Source organism: Erpetoichthys calabaricus, chromosome 4, assembly GCF_900747795.2.
Source record: "Erpetoichthys calabaricus chromosome 4, fErpCal1.3, whole genome shotgun sequence".
Lineage (NCBI taxonomy): Eukaryota > Metazoa > Chordata > Cladistia > Polypteriformes > Polypteridae > Erpetoichthys > Erpetoichthys calabaricus.
This window is the reverse complement of record NC_041397.2, coordinates 169,148,658-169,173,481: the sequence shown is the minus strand read 5'-3', so window position 1 is coordinate 169,173,481 and position 24,824 is coordinate 169,148,658.

The following is a 24,824-nucleotide window of genomic DNA, read 5'->3' as shown; positions in this document are numbered from 1 at the left end:
AGAGTACAGACTCACAGTGCAGGCACAACACCAGCTTGTTAAACAATAAAACATGTTGTCACACACGTGTGAATAGGAGACAACTAAAGGGCCTGAATAATTGTAATTCCATGCCTCACCAGGTGGCGGCGAGGTGCACTAATTGTCTCTCTCAATCCCTTACAGACCATTCTCAGGAAATCCCACCTGGTTTCAGCACTATTGATGACGTCACTTCCTGTTCTGGCACTATTGGCAATGTCACTTCCGGTTACGGTGCTGCCGATGACATCACTTCCGGCCCCAGCCCTAATGATGTCACTTCCTCCACTGGCCTTTAAAGCTGCTATCTTAAGTCAACGAGTTCAGTTCAATTGTGGACTCCGATCTGTTAAGATCTGTTTAATATTTTGAAAAGCATTTGCAGCTGGGGCACAATATATGGGTGGCTGCCCCAAACGTTTATGATGTCTCAGAGTCATCCTTATCACAAACCCAGCCACAGGGGATGCACAAACCAGTGTGTTCTTCGTGCCAGTCCCAAGCCTGGATAAATGAGGAGGGTTACGTCAGGAAGGGCATCCGGTGTAAAATTTTGCCAAATCAATATCCTGACAACAATACGAATTTCCATACCGGATTGGTTGAGCCCCAGGATAACAACCTCAACTAGTACTGTTAGCCAACAGGGTGCTGGCGGAAATTGGGCTACTGTTGGCCAAAGAAGAAGAAGGAGAAGAAGAGGGGAGAGACATGTTCAGAGGCAAGAGGAGAGGAGGAAAGTAAAGAGAGTGGAACTGAGGGTAGGAACTTTGAATGTTGGCAGTATGACTGGCAAGGGGAGAGAGTTAGCAGATATGATGGAGAGAAGGAAGGTTGATATATTGTGTGTGCAAGAGACTAAATGGAAGGGGAGTAAGGCCAGGTGGATCGGAGGTGGATTCATATTATTCTATTATGCTGTAGATGGGAGGAGAAATGGGGTAGGAGTTATTCTGAAGGAACAGTATGTCAAGAGTGTTTTGGAGGTGAAAAGCGTGTCAGACAGAGTAATGATTATGAAGCTGGAACTTGGAGGTGTGATGATGAATGTTGTTAGTGTATATGCATTTGGGTGTGCAATGGGTAAGAAAGAAGATTTTTGGAGTGAGTTGGATGAAGTGATGAACAGTGTACACAAGGGACAGAAAGTGGTGATTGGAGTGGATTTCAATGGGCATGTTGGTGAAGGGAACAGTGCAGACGAGGAGGTGATGGGTAGGTATGGTGTCAAGGAGAGGAATGAAGAAGGTCAGAGGATAGTGGATTTTGCCAAAGGGATGAACATGGCTGTGGTGAATATGTATTTTAAGAAGAGGGTTGAACATAGAGTTACAGTACGTACAAGAGTGGAGGAAGATGCACAAAGGTAGATTATATCCTATGCAGAAGAGTTGATCTGAAGGAGATTGAAGACTGCAAAGTGGTGGCAGAGGAAAGTGTAGTTAATCAGCATATGATGGTGGTCTGTAGGATGACATTGGAGATCAAGAAGAGGAAGAGAGTGAGGGCAGAGCCAAGGATCAATTATTTATCTGGTTTGTACAATGCTATATACTGTATACGCTGCCGTTCTTTATTATATTCTGTAAGTGCCTTGAGCATGGGAAAGGTGCTATATAAATAAAATGTATTATTATTATTATTATCAAATGGTGGAAGTTGAAAAAGGAAGACTGCAAGGATGAGTTTAGGGAGGAGGTGAGACAGGTACTGGGTGGCTGTGAAGAATTACCAGACAGCTGGGAAACTACAACAGATGTAGTAAGGGTGATAGCATGAAGAGTGCTTGGCGTGACATCTAGAAAGAGGAAGGAGGAAAAGGAAACCCGGTGGTGGAATGAGGAAATACAGGAGAGTATACAGAGGAAGAGGATGGCAAAGAAGAAGTGGGATAGTCAGATAGATGCAGAAAGTAGACAAGAGTACAAGGAGATAAGGCACAAGGTGAAGAGAGAGGTGGCGAAGGCTAAAGAAAAGGCATATGATGAGTTGTATGAGAGGTTGGACACTAAGGAGGGAGAAAAGGACCTGTACCAATTGGCTAGACAGAGGGACCGAGCTGGGAAAGATGTGCAGCAGGTTAGGGTGATAAAGGATAAAGATGGAAACATACTCACAAGCGAGGAGGGTGTGTTGAGCAGATGGAAAGAGTACTTTGAGGATGAATGAAGAGAACGAGAGAGAGAAGAGATTGGATGATGTGGAGATAGTGAATCAGGAAGTGTAACGGATTAGCAAGAAGGAAGTAAGGACAGCTATGAAGAGGAAGAAAAATGGAAAGGCCGTTGGTCCAGATGACATACTTATGGAAGCATGGAGGTGTTTAGGAGAGATGGCAGTGGAGTTTTTAACCAGATTGTTTAATGGAATCTTGGAAAGTGAGAGGATGCCTGAGGAGTGGAGAAGAAGTGCACTGGTGCCAATATTTAAGAATAATGGGGATGTGCAGGACTGCAGTAACTACAGGGGAATAAAATTGATGAGCCACAGCATGAAGTTATGGGAAAGAGTTGTGGAAGCTAGGTTAAGAAGTGAGGTGATGATTAGTGAGCAGCAGTATGGTTTCCTGCCAAGATAGAGCACCACAGACGTAATGTTTTCTCTGAGGATGTTGATGGAGAAGTTTAGAGAAGGCCAGAAGGAGTTGCATTGCATCTTTGTGGACCAGGAGAAAGCATATGACAGGGCACCTCGAGAGGAGCTGTGGTATTGTATGAGGAAGTCAGGAGTGGCAGAGAAGTATGTAAGAGTTGTACAGGATATGTAAGAGGGAAGTGTGACAGTGGTGAGGTCTGTGGTAGGAGTGACGGATGCATTCAAGTTGGAGGTGGGATTACATCAGGGATCAGCTCTGAGCCCTTTCTTATTTGCAATGGTGATGGACAGGTTGACAGACGAGATTAGACAGGAGTCCCCGTGGACTATGATGTTTGCTGATGACATTGTGATTTGTAGCGATAGTAGGGAGCAGGTTGAGGAGACCCTGGAGAGGTGGAGATATGCTCTAGAGAGGAGAGAAATGAAGGTCAGTAGGAACAAGACAGAATACATGTGTGTAAATGAGAGGGAGGTCAGTGGAATGGTGACAATGCAGGGAGTAGAGGCGAAAGTGGATGAGTTTAAATACTTGGGATCAACAGTACAGAGTAATGGGGATTGTGGAAGAGAGGTGAAAAACAGAGTGCAGGCAGGGTGGAATGGGTGGAGAAGAGTGTCAGGAGTAATTTATGATAGACGGGTATCAGCAAGAGTGAAAGGGAAGGTCTACAGGACGGTAGTGAGACCAGCTATATTATATGGATTGGAAATGGTGGCACTGACCAGAAAGCAGGAGACAGAGCTGGAGGTAGCAGAGTTAAAGATGCTAAGATTTGCACTGGGTGTGACGAGGATGGATAGGATTAGAAATGAGTACATTAGAGGGTCAGCTCAGGTTGGACGGTTGGGAGACAAAGTCAGAGAGGCGAGATTGCATTGGTTTGGACATGTGCAGAGGAGAGATGCTGGGTATATTGGGAGAAGGATGCTAAGGATAGAGCTGCCAGGGAAGAGGAAAAGATGAAGGCCTAAGAGAAGGTTTATGGATGTGGTGAGAGAGAACATGCAGGTGATGGGTGTAACAGAACAAGATGCAGAGGACAGAATCATATGGAAGAAGATGATCCGCTGTAACAACCCCTAATGGGAGCAGCCAAAAGAAGAAGAAGAAGAAGAGTCATCTTTATCACAATGTACATAAATGACTACACAAATTACTTTAAAAACCCAGGAAGACATGGCATTTGCAATTTGATTACTAGTAAGATATGACAATATAAAACCCAATTGCAATGTAACAGATTAAAATGGCTCCAAGAGAAACTAAACCTCTGGAAGGACCATGAGTATAAGACATGAAGAGTCCTAGTTAAAGAAGGTCACTGTTCTGATGACTTTGGCCAACTAGCTAACCATTCCCTCTTGGGCTTTCTAGAATATTGTAAGTTCCTGCTGGACAGTGAGGTAAAAAGTTAAATTCATTTGTTGATGAAAGATCCCAGTCTCTCTGGTGTCATTCTTCTTTCTATGGTCAGCAATGATAGCTTAGCAATATAACAATGGCATTTAGTGCCACAGCAAGATACTGAGAAGAGAAACAAAATAGAGGAGGTGTGGTGACAGACAGAATTTCAATATAAACAGTTAATCTGCACATCTAAACAGGGTCTGCTAGACTCAAGTTCAGCCTGGATTCAACTGCTGCAGTCAATGGAGCATTCCTTACATAAACTGGCAGATCATTCCATAACTCTGGGACCCTGTAGCTAAACTCTCAGTCTCATACAATAGTTTTATTTATTATTGGAACCTATACAAAACTACAATCTTGTGATCGTAATGTATGTTCTAGTATGTACTGTATGGACTGATTCTGGTTCTGTGCAGTTAGCAGGGCTCAAGTCACTTTATATACTGTAAAAGAGAAAAACTGGGCATCCTTTCAATACAATTAGCCCCAGTATGTGCTTTCACATTATGTTTCCTTAGGCAACAAAAACATCACATGGAAAATTTTATGAAGCATTATCTTGCTCAGCACTGTGTGTTGCACTTGCTTGTAAACCACAGAAGCCTCCAAATGTGCACACATTAAATATCTGCCACTGTGGCATCTCAGGCCTAAAGGGGAACTGCACAATTTCAAACTAGAATGAGTAACTTAAACCAATTGGCTTCATCAAGGATAAGCAACCTTTCCCACAAACTGTCACATAACATTTAATGTGTCTAGGCATATGTACAAATTCACAAGCTGCAGCAATACTTTAAAATACAGAAAACATTTACTCGAGGATTTTTTCATATCTGTTAAGTGCCAAAAATGTAAGTGGGAACCATGCTACATTGGTGCTATTCAATTCTCCTCTACCCTAATATAACCTGGTTAGGACTTCTGCATTAGCAGAACATTATTAAGCCCTGTTTTTCTCCCTCTCTTCCTAACCAATGCACTAATATCTTTTAAATAGTATAATAAGCAAGAAGTGTAGCTTTTAAAATCTTTTTGCCATATATCAGACTAGGACAAATATAGCACTAGCTATTTTGCTACCTATCTATCATATACTCCATTTTCTTTCTGTCCATTTATCCATCTATCTGATATTAAATCCCCTTAAAGAAAAGTAAAGCTGCTGGAAAAAGTAGCTACAGTACATTCATTATTAAGAATTATAGAATAAGAGCATGGATAGACCTTTGCCATTATGTGATGTTGCTTCAGCTCAAAAAGAAATAACAACTGAATTCTTAACAAACTGTTATTTACAGAATTTTCACACGTCAACCTCTTTTCAGATGGGGTGCTAAACAACGTTGCTTGTTGTCTTCTCAGTGTCTTTTATATATCCTAATAGTGCCATCTGCTGGCCATTAATCAAACAACACAATTGAAACATCAAAACAATACCATTGTAATTTTAGTTTTACTTTGGAAAAACATGTCAGGTGAATAAATGTAAATTGCAATCATGTGATAATGTTCCAATAAACACATATTTTATGATGTGTTCTGTGCTTTTTAAAATATAGTTTTTTAACAAAATAAAGTAATCTGCTGGAGATGGTCACATAGAAAGAAAGAAAGAAAGAAAGAAAGAAAGAAAGAAAGAAAGAAAGAAAGAAAGAAAGAAAGAAAGAAAGAAAGATTGTCTTGTTTTGACACTAAGGTTTTATATGGTCAGCTACTATACAAAACTGTGCTTGTGACATTTAATGTAAAATCATAGCATCACCCACTGTACACAAAACCATAGTAATGATAAAATAATGTATTCAACATATGATGTTAGGAAAGCAGAGAAAAAAATACTCAAGCAATTTACTAAAATGTCAAAGCTAAGGCAGAAAAGTACAAATAACCCACTTCTAAGTTTTCCTGTTAGAGCTCTACAATCTCTATCAATGCTTGTCAGGTTTATATGAGCAGCAGATCTCCACATCATCCAACCTTCTCTCTCTCTCATTCTTTTCATTCATCAGCCTCTCAAAGAACTCTTTCCATCTTTTCAACACACCCACCTCATTTTCTTACTACTTCTTCTGTAGTTGCCCAGCTGTCTGGTAATTCTTCACGACCACCCAGTGCCTGTCTCACTTTCTCCCTAAACTCAACCTTGCAGTCTTCCCTTTTCAGCCTCCACCATTTGATCCTTGGCTCTGCCCTCACTATCCTCCTCTGCTTTATCTCCAACATCATCCTACAGACCTCCATCCTATGCTGTCTAACTACACTTTCCCCTGCCACCACTTTACAGTCTTCAATCTCCATCAGATTGACTATTCTGCATAGCATATAATCTGCCTGTGTGCATTTTCTTCCACTACTGTACGTCACCCTATGTTCCTCCCTCTTCTTAAAATTCATATTCACCACAGCCATTCCCATCCTTATTGCAAAATCCACTATCCTCTGACCTTCTTCATTCCTCTCCTTGACATCATACCTACCCATCACCTGCTCGTCTCTTTTGTTCCCTTCACCAACATGTCCATTGAAATCCGCTCCAATCACCACTTTCTGTCCCTTGGGTACACTGTGCATCACCTCATCCAACTCATTCCAGAAATCTTCTTTATCATTCATCACACCCCCAATTTGTGGGGCATATGCACTAACAACATTCATCATCACACCTCCAATTTCCAGCTTCATAATCATTACTCTGTCTGACACTCTTTTCACCTACAAAATACACTTGACATTCTGTTCCTTTAGAATAATCCCTACCCCATTTCTCCTCCCATCCACACCAATTTGAATCCACCTCCAATCCACCTGGCCTTACTCCCCTTCCATTTAGTTTCTTGCACATACAATATATCAACCTTCTTTCTCTCCATCATATCTGCTAACTCTCTCCCCTTACCAGTGTCACACACATGTTTTTAGAAGACAACTACAAGGCTTGAATACATGTAATTCCACGCCGGACCAGGGGGTCGCGAAGTGCACCAATTCTCCCTCTCGATCTTTTGCAGACCATTCTAGGGAAATCCTGCCTGACTCTGGGGCAGCCAACAACGTCACTTCCGGTTCCGGTCCTGATGACATCACTTCCTCTACTGGTCTTTAAAGCTGCCATCTTGTGTATAATGAATCAGTTCTGTTTTGGACTCGATTGTGTCAACATGTCTATGATTTTGCAACAGTTTTGCAGCCGGGAAAAATTATAAGGGTGGCTGCCCCAAACCTTTGCAATGTCTTACATAGTCATACTGCCAACATTCAAAGTTCTTACCCTCAGTTCCACTATCTTTACCTTCCTCCGCTCCTCTTTCTTCCGGACACGTCTCACACTTACTCTTTTTCTTCTTTGGCCAACAGTAGCCCAATTTCCACCAGCACCCAGTTGGCTAACAGTACTGGTGACAGTCATTGTTAACCCGGGACTCGACCGATCCGGTATGGAAATCTGTATTGTTGTCCACATGTTGATCTGGCAAAATTTTACACTAGATGCCCCTCCTGACGTAACCCTCCCCATTTATCCGGGCTTCGGACCGGCACAAAGAAATACACTGGTTTGTGCATCCCCTGTGGCTGGGTTAGATACAATAATATTAATAATAACAATTCTTTACTTTTATATAGTGCTTTTCTCTCTACTCAAAGTGCTTTCCATACTGAGTGGGGAGCCACTTTAACCACCACTAATGTGCAGCATCCACTTGGATGGTGACGGTAGCCATTTTTGCACCAGTAGGCTCACCACATATTAGTTGTTAGGTGAGAGATAGATATCCAGTTAGGGACAGAAAATGATTAGGGGGCCAGAATAACTAGGTCGTGGTGGGAAATTTAGCCAAGATATGCAAATGTTAAAACAAATACTAATACAGTGTTATAATTGTCAACTTGTTTTTTGCATAATCTTTATGCACAGGTAATTTAAAGCAGTTTTTGTGTCTTTGTTGTCTTTCAGTCAACATGTTAGTATGTTTATATAAAAGTAGCTTCCTTGATATGCAAATAGACCATTGGAAATTGCTTTTTTTTACATAATCAGCCATCAAACACTCTATAAAAGAGAGAATTTGGAAGCAATTTCTTCAACATTATTTTCAGGCTATCCACCTACAATAGTGTTTCAAAGCTCACAAGCATGTCCACTGGCCTAAGAGGAAACAGATGGTGCAATGGCTTGCACTTTAAAAGAACACTCTACCTGGATTAAGAGTGTAATAGCATGAAAGCCAATTAACCATCTAATGTGAAGCTTGCTGTATGGACTTTATTTTAAATCATTCAGGTAATATGTTTTAACTTCCACTGTTTGATATGTCTGGTTTCTCTATGTACTAGATAGCAAAGACAATAATGAGGCAGATCAGGAGGCTGCTGTAAAAAAAAATCAACTTAACTCGTGGGTGAACTTTTGTCACTTTCTTTTTGCCTTGAAATAAACGAAATTATATATTATTCCAGTATTAGCAAGGAGTCTGGGAAAAGTCCAGAGCAAGGATTATTTACTCTGATTAATTCACTAAAGATATAGCAGTGTTTTAATCACATTTTAATGATATACTTCAAGATTTACTGAGTGTTAATGTTTTGGTTTATACTGACAATATTCTAATTTTTTCCAAGAACTTGCAGACTTACGTTAATTGTGTTAAAGAGGTACTAACTTGCCTTCAGTTGAATAATGTTTTTAGGAAAACATGAATTTTATAAGAAAAAGTGTTATCACTGGGCTTTGCAATCTTTAGGTTTTAGCCATGGAAGATTCAAAAATTTAAACTACAGATATGAGTAACAATACGGTTGCTTATTACATTGTATAGCTTCTCTCACTTTCCTAGTTAATTTCTTTAAGAAGGGGTTGTCTGAGCTATCAGCCACAGTGCAGAAAGTGAGAGCAGTTATGAGGTAACTGCAGGAGATTTGAGGAAATGTAGTAAGTGCACCACATATACATATCAGATAGATGCTGCTGTCAGGAAATATATTCTCAGTAGTCAGTCTAAGCTATCGAAACAGCTGCAGAGTACTGCGCTCATGATCATGTGTCCTGGCTTTTGCTCGAATGTGTTACTTATATAAGCAGCAGTGTAGCGGTCTGAATGTTTAAAAAATTTATGGGAACCCATCTATTTGTCCAGATTGTCTATCACAGTTACATTGGTTAATGAAGTCTTTGAGAAAAGGTATTTGCCCAATCATGAAATTCTGTACAGGTTATAGGATCTTAGCAGGTGCTTATGAAATTAATGATAGGATGGCTAGCCATAGCATTGGGAAGGTTATCTTACTATCTCTAAAGCTAGTAACATAGATTCACAAATGAAAGAGGGACAAACAGTTTGTAAATTATACTTTGCCTTGCCTATCTAGAGAGGTGGGAATATCGCAATATTTTTTTCTAAATCCACTTTCTTTATTAATAGTCATGATGGTAACACATTGTAATGGGTCGACCAGACCACTCTATCCACAGCAACTTATTCCAGTTCTTTCTGGGAATTTTAGCATGCACTAAGGCCAGCCAAAACATGTTAATGGACCAGAATATCCTGAGTTGGCCAATTGCTGCCATTGCACTGAATTGTTTGCTAATAAGAACCCTATATATATATGAACTGCCCCTTTGCTGGTGAGGGCCATGATGTCAGATTTACGGGTGCTAATTCTCATCCCAGCTGCATCACACTCAGCTGCAAACTTTTCCAATGCACAGCAGACATCAGAGTCCAATGAGACCAAGCAGGCAACATCAGTTACAAACAGCAGAGATGTAACCAGTAGGCCCCAAAACTGGACACTCTCCAAACCTCAACTGCTGTTGATATCCTGTCTGTGAAAGTAATGAACAAAAGAGGTAATAAAAAGACTTGTGTAAATTTACAAACTAACTGCAAATGCACAAAAGCACAGAGGAATAGATAAAATGAATTTATGTTTTTATTTAATGGGTGTCGGATATTTAAATGAGACAGTCTAAGGCTTAAGAGAACAGCGCTTGTTCATTAGTCGGAAGTACTGCTGCTAAATAAAAATATTAGGTCTTGTTTGCCTCTTAATTGGCTTACAGTACCAGCATTCTTTAAGATGGGGAACTCTCAGTTAAATGTGGAGGCCTTTGACTCAGGTGCTGCAGAACATTTTGACAGTCCTCAGTTCATTGAATAATTTCAGATAAAGGCATGTGTTCAGCCAGAATGGGTTCAAATATTAGAAACGGATGGTAGTCTGTTTGACTGTGGCTATGTGGAGCATTGGACTAATTAGTAAATATAACTGTGGAAGCAGTATACACTGAGCAAACATCATTTTAGTTGTGAATATCCTTGTGTATTGGGTCAGCAAATGACGTTGCTGGCTGAAACAGCCACGACTAGTATAAAATGGGCTTGGGCTGAAACTGCTGCTTGGATTAAGAGTATTCAGGCTTACCATATAAATTAGATAAGGTCCTATCATGTTTTAATTGTCTTGTTACTATCTTGCCCTATTCTGTTTAGGACAAAGGTCACCACCGCCTTGCTTTTTATTTTATTAATTTTATTTCAAGAAAGTAACATAGTATACAATGTAGATAATACTAGCAGAACTAACACAACAAATTACTTCAGAATCAATCTATAAAGAACACAAGAGAAGTAAAAAAATAAAGAAGAGAAAAAATAAAACCTAGAAAAACAAGAATTCAACTCCCACCTGAGAGAAAGTGAACAAGGAAAGCCAAAAGCAGAAAAAAACGCATCTTTCTCCCCCTGATATAAATACTTATTCTAAAAATATTTAAATTAAGTCTTGCCATGTTTTTAAAAAAAGTTTGGATAGATCCTCTTAGCACAAATTGGATTTTTTTAATTTTATCTACAGTAATACAAAATGTCAGTTACCCACTGAGTTACAGTATATAAGGTGGGTTGGGATTCTTCCAGTTAAGCAAGATAAGTCTATGGACTAGTAGTGTGGCCTAGGCTATTACAATCAATCTGACCTTCTCCACAAATACAGCTGTTATGGGTTAGGAGTGATTGTGACACCAAGGCTTTCTGATAGATATTTAAAAGCAAATGTAATTTATTGTAACTTTCCTATTGTTTCTTTAAAAACCTTTTGATCCTCCTTTTAGGTTTCAGAACATGAGGATTGCAAATCTTCTCTTTTTTAAAAAAGAAGATGTATTTATATACAGTAGTTGAATTATTTTTGTGTTATTTTCATGGCCATTTTGCTTACAGCAGACACTGCCATTTTGTTGAGCGCTTATTTTCGTGTTTCTATGTAATTGACCTAGAAGTGCATGGCCAGTGCCATCATTGCTCTGAAGGTATAAAGTTCACAACTTGCACTTTCAATTCATTCAAGTTTATGGAGTGTCACACACATGCGCATGGGAGGCTGCTAAAGGGTCTTGAGTAAGGGCAGTTCTGAGACATACCGGGATGTGGCAGAGTGCACTGACTCTTTTTCTCCCTTGCCTGCAGACCATTCACGGGAGATTCCACCTGGTCCTCTTGACGTCACTTCTGGGACCGAGCCTATGGAGGGAGTCCTTGCCGGCTCCGACCCCTGTGATGTCACATCCGGGCTTGAACCTATGGCTGAAGACCTTCATGAGCCCGACCCATTTGACTTCTCTTCCTGTCTTCCCTTTTAAAAGCCTCTACCTTTTCCCTATTCCCTCAGTTCTGTTTTGGACTCAGTTTTGTGTACATCAGTGCTGTATATAATTTTACGACTTTGCAGCCGGGATACCAATTATACGGGTGGCTGCCCCAAAACTTTCTATGTCTCGGAGTCAAGTTTGTGACAGGAGAAATAACAAAAAGATTAGTGATTGTTTATTTATTTAATGTTCCTGGTAAAATGACCTTTGCTCTATAAGATTTCAAGATTGATTTAGGTTTTAGAGTTTTGGCTTGGCAAAGTGTACTTCCCGATTTCTTCTCTAAAAATACTCACAACATCTGCCCACAATGATCACTGGCCCACACATAAAAAAGAATGCTGCACCTAATTATCTTGACCTAAAGAATTCTTTTCAAATTGTCTTATGAGATAACACTGTAAACACAATAAAATGGATGGATGGATGAAAAACAAGCAAATTAATCAATTATTAAAATGTGTGGTAAGTAAACAATCAAAGAATGTCAAAGTACAAATAATAGTTTAAAATAAAAGTCATGAAACATATAATAAACAAGAAAAGTTTAATGTCCAGAATGTGAAATATATATTTGTACATTTTTGATGGTGTCATAAATAGAAAATACAATATAGCTCACAACAGTCCTTAGCAAATATTATAGAACCTGAGTTCCAGGTTCCTTACAGTTTGCTGAATGGTTGTAGCATCTGAATTATCTCAGAACAGCCACTTATATTTAAGGTTAGCATTGATATTTATTTTTGGTAAGCTCCAATTAGATATTATTTTTATGTCTTTGTTGTCCTAGATGCCAACCTACTGCCTTCAATTTGCTGTTCTTCTTTAATTGGTCCTTAACTTTGAACATCCAAATATGACAAACTGAACAGATTTAACGCTTCCATACAGGCAGAATTACATACAAAGCAAACACATCCAAACAGAAATTTCAAAATATAGCATGGGGTACTATCATATCACATGTTTGCTTAGTTCCACAAAAACTTTGTGTTGTGATTTTACTAAATGAAAATGAGAGAAAGCCACAAATTCTTCCTCAAAGCCAAAACCACAAGTAAATCTTTAAAAAAAATGCAGACTGATCATTGAATTAAAACAAGAATAACTTCTAATTGAACAAGGGAAAGCAAAAATAAAGACAGGTATCCTGCAGGATTCCCAGTAGAACTACAATTTCCAGGTTGCCCTGCATGTATTTTCATTGGTGATGCAACAAAAGGTTTTCAACATCTAGCACATTGGGGGAGTTATTATTATTATTAGGATATATGTAGATTGTTTTCGTAGGCACACAGTCATCCACACATTTTTTGATCAGTCCCTTGAAGGTACCACGGAGGAAGGACAGGCCTCCTAGCCGGGATAAAGGATGGATTCTTACCTGGACAGGCAGCCATAAAGGATGAACTGGGCAAAAGGGCACACCAGGAGAAATTTATTCTGCTACATGACAGATGGCAGTGTTTGTCAGGGCTGAATCCGATTAAGATACCCACTGGGTGGCACTGGAGTTATAGTCCAGAAATGCAGCCCTGTCAGGGTTTCCTGGCGCTGCCAGGAAAGGACTGCCCTGGTTTCCACATGGCCCAGAAGTGCTCTGGAGCTGGGCCTGATACCAGAAGCAGATCCCTGTTCTGATTTAAAAGAGACCCTGCCACCTCCCTTATTTGAGTCAGAGTCAGGAGGCAACTAGCAACTCTCTATGGGAGGTGGAAGGAGTGCATTTATATTTGTGTATTGTGTCTGTGGTTTGGTGTTCAGTGGCTCCGCCTTATGGCTACACTCATTTATAGGGGGCATAGTGGCTTTCATTGGTGATGTCATGTCTGCTAAAATGTGAAAAAAATGCAAATTAGTAGAGTGACAGAATACAAAGAGAAAAGTATAGGTATATTTTAGAGAATTTAAAAATCATATATTTTTCCTGTCTACTTAAACCAAATTTGCACAATTTGGATTTAAGAATGTAAATCTGCTCTTTGAACTCGAGGATATCAGTTATGATTTGGAATCTTAAACATGACAAAAAGGGAATGAAGCCTCTAAAATGAGCCACAAAGCAGGCCAGGACTTATACCAGCCTGTCCAGAAGAGGCTCACCTCCAGTCAACTAGCTCCAACTACCATCTGCAGGCTTCAGTCAAAGCAGGCCCAAAAATAGGGATATGGCTTTTTAAAGTTTGAAATGCAATAAAAGTCCCCAAATATACTAAACTGTCTTACAAAGAAGAGAGATCTGCTAAACTCTGGCTTGGAGACCATACAAACAGGAAACCTGATAAACTGATGGCTTTATTAACAAAATTAGAAAAACAGCTGGAAAGGGCAAAGATAAGGCAAAAAGGATTTGCCTAAAAGCCAATCCAAAGTGAACAAGTCCAAGTACACATTCCATTTAGCAGAATCAGAGAATATAACAATAATCCACAAAAGTCAGAAATACTGGGAATAAAAAAATACTTGCAAGAAATTCCCCAAACTCAATGCACCACTGCTGGGTTTTTCTTTCTTGACTGAATATAAAGCCAGAAGGTACACCTGTGATGTCAGGATGGCCCCGCCTCCTGGGGCTCCATTCACATGCTATAGAAAATTACAGCACATTTAAAGAAGCAGAATACAAATAACAAATAATAAACAAATCTAACAGAAATAACAAAATATGAAAAACAACTATTCAGAATGAACAGACAAGGAAACAGCCCTAGCTGTAACAGTAGTTGTGTTGTCACATAGTTGTTTCATAGCACTTTGACTATGGTTCTGACTGTGAGCTGAGATGTCTTCTGTTTTTTCAGTGACTCTTTGGTATATTCTTAAATTTAAAAGGCATATTAGGCATGTCTTGAAATGGGGTCAAATTCTGATTATCCTTAAATATAGTGAAAAAGTCTGGAACAGCTCTGTCTATAACTGAATATTAAAAGCTAAGTCTGTTTAGAAACCTATGACACCATTATCAAGGAAATATGATTTCCAAGTCTCTTTATGCTGCAGACATTTTTATTTTTACCTCTGTTATTATAAGAAGACCTGCTTCAATAATGTCCTTATTTATCTGTCAACCTATGCATTCATTTTATCAGTTAAATTTCTGTTACAGCCAATTCCAGGAACTAATCCTGAGATGGATTTAAGCTCAGTGAAGGGCATAATTAAAGAAAACAAGGCAGAAAACAGCAGATTAGTCTGTTCCCAAACTGGGAGAAGAAACGTAGATGTTGGTATATTTATAGTGTTTATTCTCCTTCTAATTCAAACATAATTACCAAAGTTAAAAGTGGAAAAACACCCTCTAGTAACTGGTAACCACAGAAAACACTGGGGTGCCAGGCAATTTAGTGAATAATACAGCATTATCATTTATTCACATAAACCATTCATAGGTCAAATTAAGAGGCGATTCTCACTAAAGGGAATCATTCATGAGCTGGGAAATTGACCTTTTTTATAGACCATTTGAAATGTGAAAACCCTTTTCTCTCTGTTAGCTTTCCAAAAGCATGAAGGTGTTACTAACATCACATTTTGACTTTTGACCTTGTACTGCTAAGGAATCTGGAAGTGGAAACTTGTAAAGTAAAAATTTGACCTGAAATGAGGCATTTCAGTGCTTCCTTCCACGCCAATCTATATATCACACTTTGAACAAAAAAAAAAAAAAAATCATAAATGAAATTGTACAATAATGTCTCTATAACCTGTGGGCTGAAGTACAGAATAATGTTAAAAATCTATACTTTATTTGAAAAGTTTACTCAATTTCAAATCAGTGAAGATAAAAATATTTTACCCATTTTAAAGCAGCTTTTATTTGGAAGGAACCTTTATTTGGTTAAAGGAAATGGTCTTTTACAGCATTATGATAATTTTAATATTTCTTTACCAATAATTTGTGTTTTTACAACTAATTTTACAAACTTAAAGGGCAAGCTTAGTGGTGAAGTGGTTAGTGCTACTGCCTCACAGTTCCAAAATTCTAGTGAAAGGACAAGCACACCCTTAAGGGTCTATGATTTAATAAATAAATACATAATATATATATATATATCTTTGAACTTCGCCAAAGTCTCACAAACTTAGTCTGGTAGATAACACAAAAAAAATCTACAGTACTGTTGTGTAAAGACCATTAAGTACGTTCTGTCCACCCATAGTGCTATCATCTCAATTAAGAAGGAAACTAGAATCAGATGCTCTAGCACATGCAAAGAATTAGATGATCATAAGGAAATGATTGCACATGTATATAAAAAGAAAAACCTTCTCAACTTGATTTCAGATACTCAGGTTTGCAGTAACATATTATAGTTCGATCAAAGGAAATCTACAGCAGACTAACAAATGATGTTGCTTATCAATCTGGGATGAATTACAAAGCCATTTCCAAACAATAGAAAGCTATTCATTCCATTGTATGAAAGATGTGTAATCTAGCCAATGCTGCCACATTTCTCCAATTACCTGACCATATGATGCTCTGAATTTTTTTTTAAACAATCCTTAGGGTACATTCAGGGAGCTTGCTGTGGTAAATTTCAAAATTCAAGAGTCCACCATGAGAATTACAACAAATAATAGAGGCTTTAATGGAAGAATAGCCAGAGTAAATTCAAATCTGTCTAGAAAAAACATTGCTGCATGTTAGATTTGAAACTTATCATTTTAATCCTGCATAGGACTTCTGGAGAAGTATGTTCAGGGACAATGAGTTAAAAACTGGGCATAATGTCTTGTCATGTCATTTTCTAACCCGCTTAATCCAGACCAAGGTCACATAGGGTGCAAGGCAGGAACAAGGATGGGACAGGGTGCCAAAACTGGCTATAATCCAAAAAGTAATTTATATTAAAAGTCAGCTTTTACCTACATGGCAGCACCACCAAGTGGTGCAAATTGGACACATCATCAGTGATGAACCCAGGGCCAGAAGGTGTTTCAGGTCTTAGATCATCAGACATCTGGGCAAACCAGCTGAGGGCGGTGAGTCCCCAGCTTATGTCCAAGTAACGTGCTACACCAAGTATCACCCCTCTTGATCCACAACTACCGTGTCTATGATGTTCTTGGTGGCTCTTCTTTCCTGCAACCCTCTAATGCTAAGGAGACTGAGTGCCTGATGTAGAGACCACCCTGCTAAGCCCCTGCAGCCCACCTCGATGGGCTTGCATTGGATCGCCTTCCATCCATTCCTTCTACATTCCTCCAATAGCTCAAGGTATTTTGATTTCTTGCTCTCATTGGCCTCCTCTATTCGCTCTTCCCAGGGAATAGTGAATTCCATCATGATCACTAGCTTAGACTGGTCAGATGTTAAGACCAAATCTGTCCTGAGAGTAGTCCTTATGATCTGTTCTGGAAACTTCAACTGCTTTCCTAGGTCAGCCTTCAGCTGCCAGTCCCGCACTGAGGCTAGTAGACCAATTGAGACCCTGAACCTCATACAAATAATTAATCACAGTGCTTGATAATTTAGTTCTGGTTTGCTGTGCCAGGACTACAGCATTCACTATTTTTCAGTCTCAGACCACCATGAATGCCATACAGTGCCCATATAATCTACAGGAAAATACAACACCAACATGTCCATCGGCTTAAATGTAACAAAAAATGAGTCATGAAACGGGACAAGGAACCAAAATGTAAAAGTAGTTCTTGAACTATAAAAGAGAGTCCAAAGGACAGGATTTCCCTTTATGTACTGTACATACTATATTCTATACATTTGATTGGCTAGAATAAAAAAATGTTTTTATACATTCATGTGTACATAAAGTTTTGGGCCAAAAAATTTCAAATAGAATATGGCAGTATACTAAGCAGAAAAATAATAATGCCAAACACCTGCACCATCGCCCAACTTTTGATCCCACCTACCCACACATCTGCCCTGAAAAAGTGACAAACAGAAAGCCTGTTTCTCAGTCTGAAGGTCACACACTGTACATATTCATTAAAACATACAACTAGTCATTTGTGTAATTCACTTTTTTCAATTTCCTGCTGAACTTTTCCGTCAACCGGCTATATGTCAGTTGTCAAAGCTTGTTTATGTTAATTATGGGGATACATACATTTTTTTACTGGGTGTTTAATATAGTTCATGTTTATGTATATAAATGCTGCATAGGAAAGCAGGGTAGATGAGGGAAATGTACAGGAGTGCACATTCCAGCAGAGACACCTTTACCTGGTTGGGATTCCATGCTGACACATTTTTGGCAGCACACTGACGTTATATTTCCCCAGACCAGTGGAAGGCAGGAGCAGCAGTATTCTGCTTCTCTACTTCAGGTTTCCATGGAGGCTGCTGGGAATTTTGGTGTCTGTCAGAGTCTCTATGGAAACAACAATGAAATGGTGATTGGAGTGGTGGCAGAAGTACTCCCAGGATTAGCTAGTTAAGTGTTATGTTTTAGCCCTAATTAGGTTTATATTCTTTATCATTGAACCCATACAGCACCACTCCTGAGACTTCCATTGGGCTATTTAAGACCCAGAGAAGATGATCTCAGGAAGTGGTGCATTGAGTGTGTTAGGAGTCTCTTGTGGAAGCAAGCATTGCTTTTCATTCAAATGTATTATTTTTTCAGAATATGTCTACACTGTCTTTGGATTTTGTTTGCAGGTTGTGTTTTTTGGGACTTGTTTACTTCAGATTGCCTTGTAGACACATTCTTATTGCTCTGTTAAAAATTTTTATTTTTTCCCTCTGTTTCAATAAATTTTGCATTTATAAAGATTTTTCATTTCAATTTGCCTCATCAGGCCAGAGTTTTCTCTCTTTTAAGTGGTATCTAAAGATTTTGGGACATTTAACATGAGTTAAATCATATCTCATTGAGCCTGTCAAGGTGCGACATACAGTACAATATCATTTGTATCTCAGTTGTGAAAGGATTCAAACGAACACAGAAAGAACACAGAAAGAGTTTTGGGGACAGTCGCCTGTATACTTGTAATTGGTCCGCTGAAAGCGAAGGTTGTGGTTCAGAGTTTTACAGACTACAGTCCAGAACCAGAACAAACACAAAGGGAAATATTGCGGCTTTTAAAGTCAGGCAGGGGAAGTGATGTCATCGGAGCAGGAACTGAAAGTGACGTCTTCAGGGCCGGAACCAGAAGTGACATCATTGGGCCCCAGAACCGAAAGTGATATAATTGGGCCCAGACCTGGAAGTGACATCATCTGATCCAGGTGAAATTTCCCGTGGTCGGTCTGCCAATGATAAAGAGTAAGGATCAGTGCACTCTGCCATCCCCTGGTCTGATGTGGAATTACCTCCCATTGTGCCTTTTAGCTGCTTCCCATGTGTGTATATAACACAATATATTTGTATTTTGTATGTCAACTTGTTGGCAAACTTTGCTGCCACGTCTCAGTTACCTACTATAGTATATAAAGCAGCTGATGTTCTGAAACAAATAGATTTGTTGCAAGATGAATATTTTGATGATAGTGACAGTGATCAAGAAAGTGACAATCAATTGAATGATGCGGAACCTGTAAGCTGTGGCACTTTTGCAGATAGATGCCCCAAAGGCATTTCTTCATCACAAGCCATCCGACTTGTCACAACTTGACAGGATAGCACTACATGGACATTCTGCCTCCCCTAAGTGTAAAGTCATCAACTACCAAATGTATCATGTGCAATAAATGTGGACTGTGCCAAGAAATGTTTTATATTTACAGCACATGTGCCTCTAAGCCTGTACTCTGCGTGGTGTCACCTTTCAAGGATTCTCATTCAATTACAGACTTTTAGTCATGTTGCTAGTCAAAATAAAGTAAGTTTCTTTGCATTTTTGACAGAATTACTGCTGATAATAAAACTGTTGCTTTCTAATACATTGCTTTACATTTTTTATGAATTTCGATTGAGTTCATTATTTATCATATATGCATAGACCAATGCTGCAGTGTCATGGTAATAAATGGTCCAGCAGTCAATGTGTTAAGGCATTTTGAACCTAATAAGCCAGTTTCCACATTTTGGGGTTTGCTTAGGCTGAAGCCTTCAGCTAGTAGTTGGGGGCTGGCTTGTTTGGGGTGATGCTATTTTGGACAGGCCAGTGGAAATCCTGGGGTGCTTTTGTGATACTTTTTGGAGGCCTCAACCTATTTTTGTTATGGTTCTGACTTCTATACAAGACACCAAAGGCCTCATTTTCTGTATTAGATTTACTGCTTCCCCTGTACACTTATTGCTCTTAATAAAAGAGTCTTTCACTGCTTCCCTGGACAATGCTGGTGCTTTCTGGGTACAGGTTTGGCTCCAGGGCACCCTCATTTGGTCACAATCTATATACTAAATTCTATTCAATGTCTTGGATGGGCCAGATACTACCAATAAATAAAACAGTACTCAACTGCCACTCTCCAAGGATGAAAATGAAAGTGTTTTCCTGAGTTCAGTGAACATTTTACTTTAAAAACTGTTGCTTTACCTCAACATAATAGGATGCATTCAGTTTACACAGCTTGATAGACCTGGCCTTTACATAAACTGTTCACTTATACTGTACAAACAGAACAGCATAAACAACCGCTTTGTTTGAATTCAAAAGTATATGCAAAGACAGCTTCCTGTACTATTCAGACACTTCAACATTTTACTTAACCATCTTCACTGAAAGCTTCAATACTTTTTTAGGTACATAGCTGCAAAAATATTCCTAAAATGAGCATCTTGTAACATTTTCTTCCTTTTACTTAGTCACTTCTCCAGGGCTCAAAACTTGGCACCTTCTACAACTGATCTCACAAACTAATTCTCAAATAACCAGTTTAGTAGTATTAGTATTACTGTTAAATGTACAGAGTACTAAGAATCGTGAAAGTCTTACTTGTCTATCCATACAACGTGCAACATGTGCATCATCATCATGAAAAGCAAGAACATATACAAATACATAACTCCATTATGCATTATAAATAAAATTAAAATGTGTGCAGGTTAAATTAGCTGAAAATGAAATTGTTTCAGCTGCTAAGCCATACTTCATCATACTTAGATCTATGTTTGTTATTATCAAGTGCATTTTTCATGCGGTAATCTGCCACATCTTGAGTTTGTCTGTTGATAAGCACTCCAAAGTGTCTCCTATCATCCAGATAACCTTGAGAAGGATTATTGATATTGCTAAACCATATTGCAGTGCCATTTTAGCATTTTTAAAGGCTACAGTAAAAGGCCTCCAGCATAGTTAAGAATAACAAGCTTCAGCAGAATGCCATGCCTCAGAAAAGTAGATAGTTGATGTTTAACTTCAGATTTTGCTTTCCTTTCATAAAATATGTAGATATAAAATAAGTTTACACTTGTCTGGAAAAAGACCTTCCTGACCTAAGTGAACTGGGTAAAATAATCAATACTTGAATACAACTGATAAAGCCATACTGTGAACAGAGAGAGAGCTCATCTGGAATTATCAGCAACGTAAAAATGCTGTGTACCAGTTAAGCCAATGTCACATTACAGAACTTCTAGTTGTGGTGTATATCAGATTTGCAAATCTTGTCACCAGACAATGTCAATTTATAGACTTAAAATCACTATCCATGTCACATGTACCAACTGAGTGGTAAACTTCTAGCACAGCGGTGCTCGCCCCTTTTTGAGACAGCCAATGACATACTGTCTGATGGAGCTGGAGCTGTACAAAGGGTTTACTAGCTATTGTGAGTTCAGCCACAATCTCTGCCATTTTTTATCTTTTTTCCATTTCGTTGTGGTGTGTAAAATATGAGACATCAAACAGATACGCTTCTTTTGTGCTAGTGAGGTCCAAAACACCTGTATTCGTTATTTCTCATCACTGCATTATATGAACTGTACTTCTGGATGACTGTTCATTGGTTGTCAGCTCTCATGCATACACAGCCCACACTTAAGACTAAGAACAAAATCCGATGTGCTTGATTTTATAGGAGAGAGTCATGGACTAGATATTAGATAACATACTTCAAAGTAGTGCACCATTAAGATTATGTAAATGAAGAAATATTGTATCGCATTTGACAGCCAAGTAAACTAGCATATAGATTTTTCCATTTAACAGAAATAGTCACTTTAGGATACAGTTGCAACCTTCTGCTATAATTTTAGAGTGGGTTTGTTTAATAGCCAGTTCCCAAATTATCAAAATATCATTCATTCAGTCTTTGTTATTGTGATATTATGCCTTAACCTGCAATTACTCCGTCCTGGGTATGACATACAGTAAATCGGCATCCAGCCCTGCATGTAGGCCCTCCAATCTGCAGGGAAAAACCTAAGGGGTGGGTGGCAGAATTGGCACACCAGCCATCATAAAAAAAAACACACACTGGTTCCATTCCATCTGAACTAGTGTGGTGCTGAGGTGTCACCCGTCGCATGGCTGCACTAATTTGTCCTAATCTGGGATCCTAAATTGATTTGTCATGTGGTGGGTGCGGCAATGCACTGTATCAGTGCATGCTCCTAACCTCTCTCCTCTCCTCTGGAACATATACAGTACTTCTTGATATGTTTCCAGTCCCCCTGAAAAAGAAGAACATTCCCTGAGCTTTCATGAGTAGCTCATTTTACCCCGGCTATAATTTCCTCTATGCTGACAAGTGATTCCTCATGGGAGGCAGAACAAACTGCAGCAGTATGTATATGCTTTTTCTGCCTAGACCACACATTTAAAGTATGAAAAAAATGTTACAATTTATTTTACCCATTTTAGGTGGGTATTCAATGGGAACATGTTACTCTAAGCTCAATACAGGACCATTAAATATTAAAATCTGGCAAATCTCTTTGAGCATATTATATGGTAGAATAACCATTTAGAACTTGTAACAAGCAAATAAACAAAAGTCACAAAAGCAGAATTCTTCAAACAGAAGGAAATGCTTCATTTTCATGTTTTTTTTTTTTTGGTCTTCAATGCTTTCTGTGAAAAGTATAAAAGCAAGGAATCTGAATTAAACATGTTACAGGGAATTGCAGCATCTAAACAGGTAGCAAGTCATGACATGGCAATGCCATGCTCTTCTCCCTGTCACTCCTTGTTTTCTGGCTGCCTTGGAATAAGGAGAGCCTAACATAAGTTGATTCTGGTACTTCTTCATTCCATAATTTGCCATGACAAACAGCAGAGGAATCAATGGGTAGTGGGTAGTTGTTGCATCACACTTAGTAAGGCCCTGTTCAGTTTTAGGGTGGTGTGTCTTCTGTAGAGAGTGCATGTTATTCCTATTATTGTCTGAGTTTTCACCCACAACCTAAAGGCTGATCTGTGATATTGCCTACTGAAGTGGAATGCAGTTGTACTTGTCCTGTGTTCATGATCTCGATCCTGTAATGCAGATGAAACAAATGAATGGTAAGGATCTTTTGATACATTGATTGAAATTTGCACATTGGGTCAGGCAAGCAAATATTGACCAAAATGACAGCATATGCGTACTGTAGAAATATACAGTATACAAAATAAATGCAATTACTGTATAGTACATATTGGCATTCATTACTTCATTGTTTTTTTTAACTTACTTTTCCAAATTTCACTGTTGTAGGATGCTGAAGCAACCCAGCCACAGGGGATGCACAAACCAGTGTGTTTCTTCTTGCCGATCCCAAGCCCAGATAAATGGGGAGGGTTACATCAGGAAAGGCATCCGGTATACAATTTTGCCAAATCAATATGCGGACAACAATACAATTTTCCATACCGTATTGGTCGAGCCCTGGGTTAACAATGACTGTCACCAGTACCAGTACAGTACAAATGTTGGTGTCGGGTAGAAGGGTATAAGTTTATGGGGCATTGGGACTCCTTTTGGAACAGATGGGACCTGTTCTGTCACGATGGTGTACATCTGAACTGGAGGGGCACCAATGTATTGGGGAGGCATATTTGTAGGCTAGTCGAGGATTGCTTAAACTAGGGAATGGGGGGGTAGTAGGCTTAGGACAGGCCAGTTATAGATCTATACATGGAGGAACAAACAATGATGTAGAAATAAAAATGTGTAGTAATGTAAATTCTAAGCATACATTAAAATGTAGAAGAAGTAACACATTAAAAATAGCTTGCTTTAATGCTAGAAGTATCAAAAATAAGGTAAGTGAGTTGGAGTTGTATGTAGCAGGGCATAATTATGATATTATAGCAATAACTGAAACCTGGCTAAATAACAAAGATGGGGATGAGTGTAACATAGAGGGATACACATGTTTAGGAAGGATAGACAGAACAGAAAAGGAGGTGGGGTTGCTGTTTATGCCAAACAGAATTTAAATGTAAGTCCTCCTCAGTTGGGTGATGAGCCCCATCTTAGTGAGGGCATGTGGCTTTGCCTGGAAAATATTAAGGAAAGAGGTCTTATTTTAGGAGTGTGCTATAGACCACCCAATTCAGACAGTAATTTCAACACATCTTTGTAGTAATATCAAAAACGCAAGTTTACAGGGAGATATTATAGTCATGGGAGACTTTAATTATCCAAATATTAACTGGGATAACCTTGCAGAAGGAGGAACACAAGAGCAGGAGTTTTTAGAAGTAATCAGTGACTGTATTTTAGCATGTTAAAGCACCAACACAGGGTGAAGCCTGTCTGGATTTTGTAGTTTGTAATAATCAAGATAGAACTGAGGGTGTAGAGGTGATTGAACCACTAGGGTCAAGTGACCATAATATAATACAATTATCAGTATTTTGTAAGAATGTGGATCCAAAGACTAAAATTGTTAAGTTGAACTTTGGTAGGGCTAATTTTGACCTGATGCGACAATGTCTAAGTTGGATACACTGGGATAAGCTTTTAAGTATGGAGACAGTCGAGGAGCAGTGGAACAGGTTTGAAAATGCTTTACATGTAATGTTGGACAGATTCATACCTAAATTTGGAATTAATAAGAAATTTAAAAAAAACTCCACAGTGGATTAATAAAGATTTTAAAAAGAAGTTGCAAAGGAAAAAACTGCTTTATAAGGTATACAAGAGACTAATGAATGCAAAGTAAATCATAGAACGTATGAGAACATGAGGGCAACTATTAAGAAGAATATCAGGGAGGCTAAAAGACAGTTGTAGAGGAATATAGCAGATAAGGTGAAAGAAGACCCTAAGAGATTCTTTCATTTTAGTAGTAA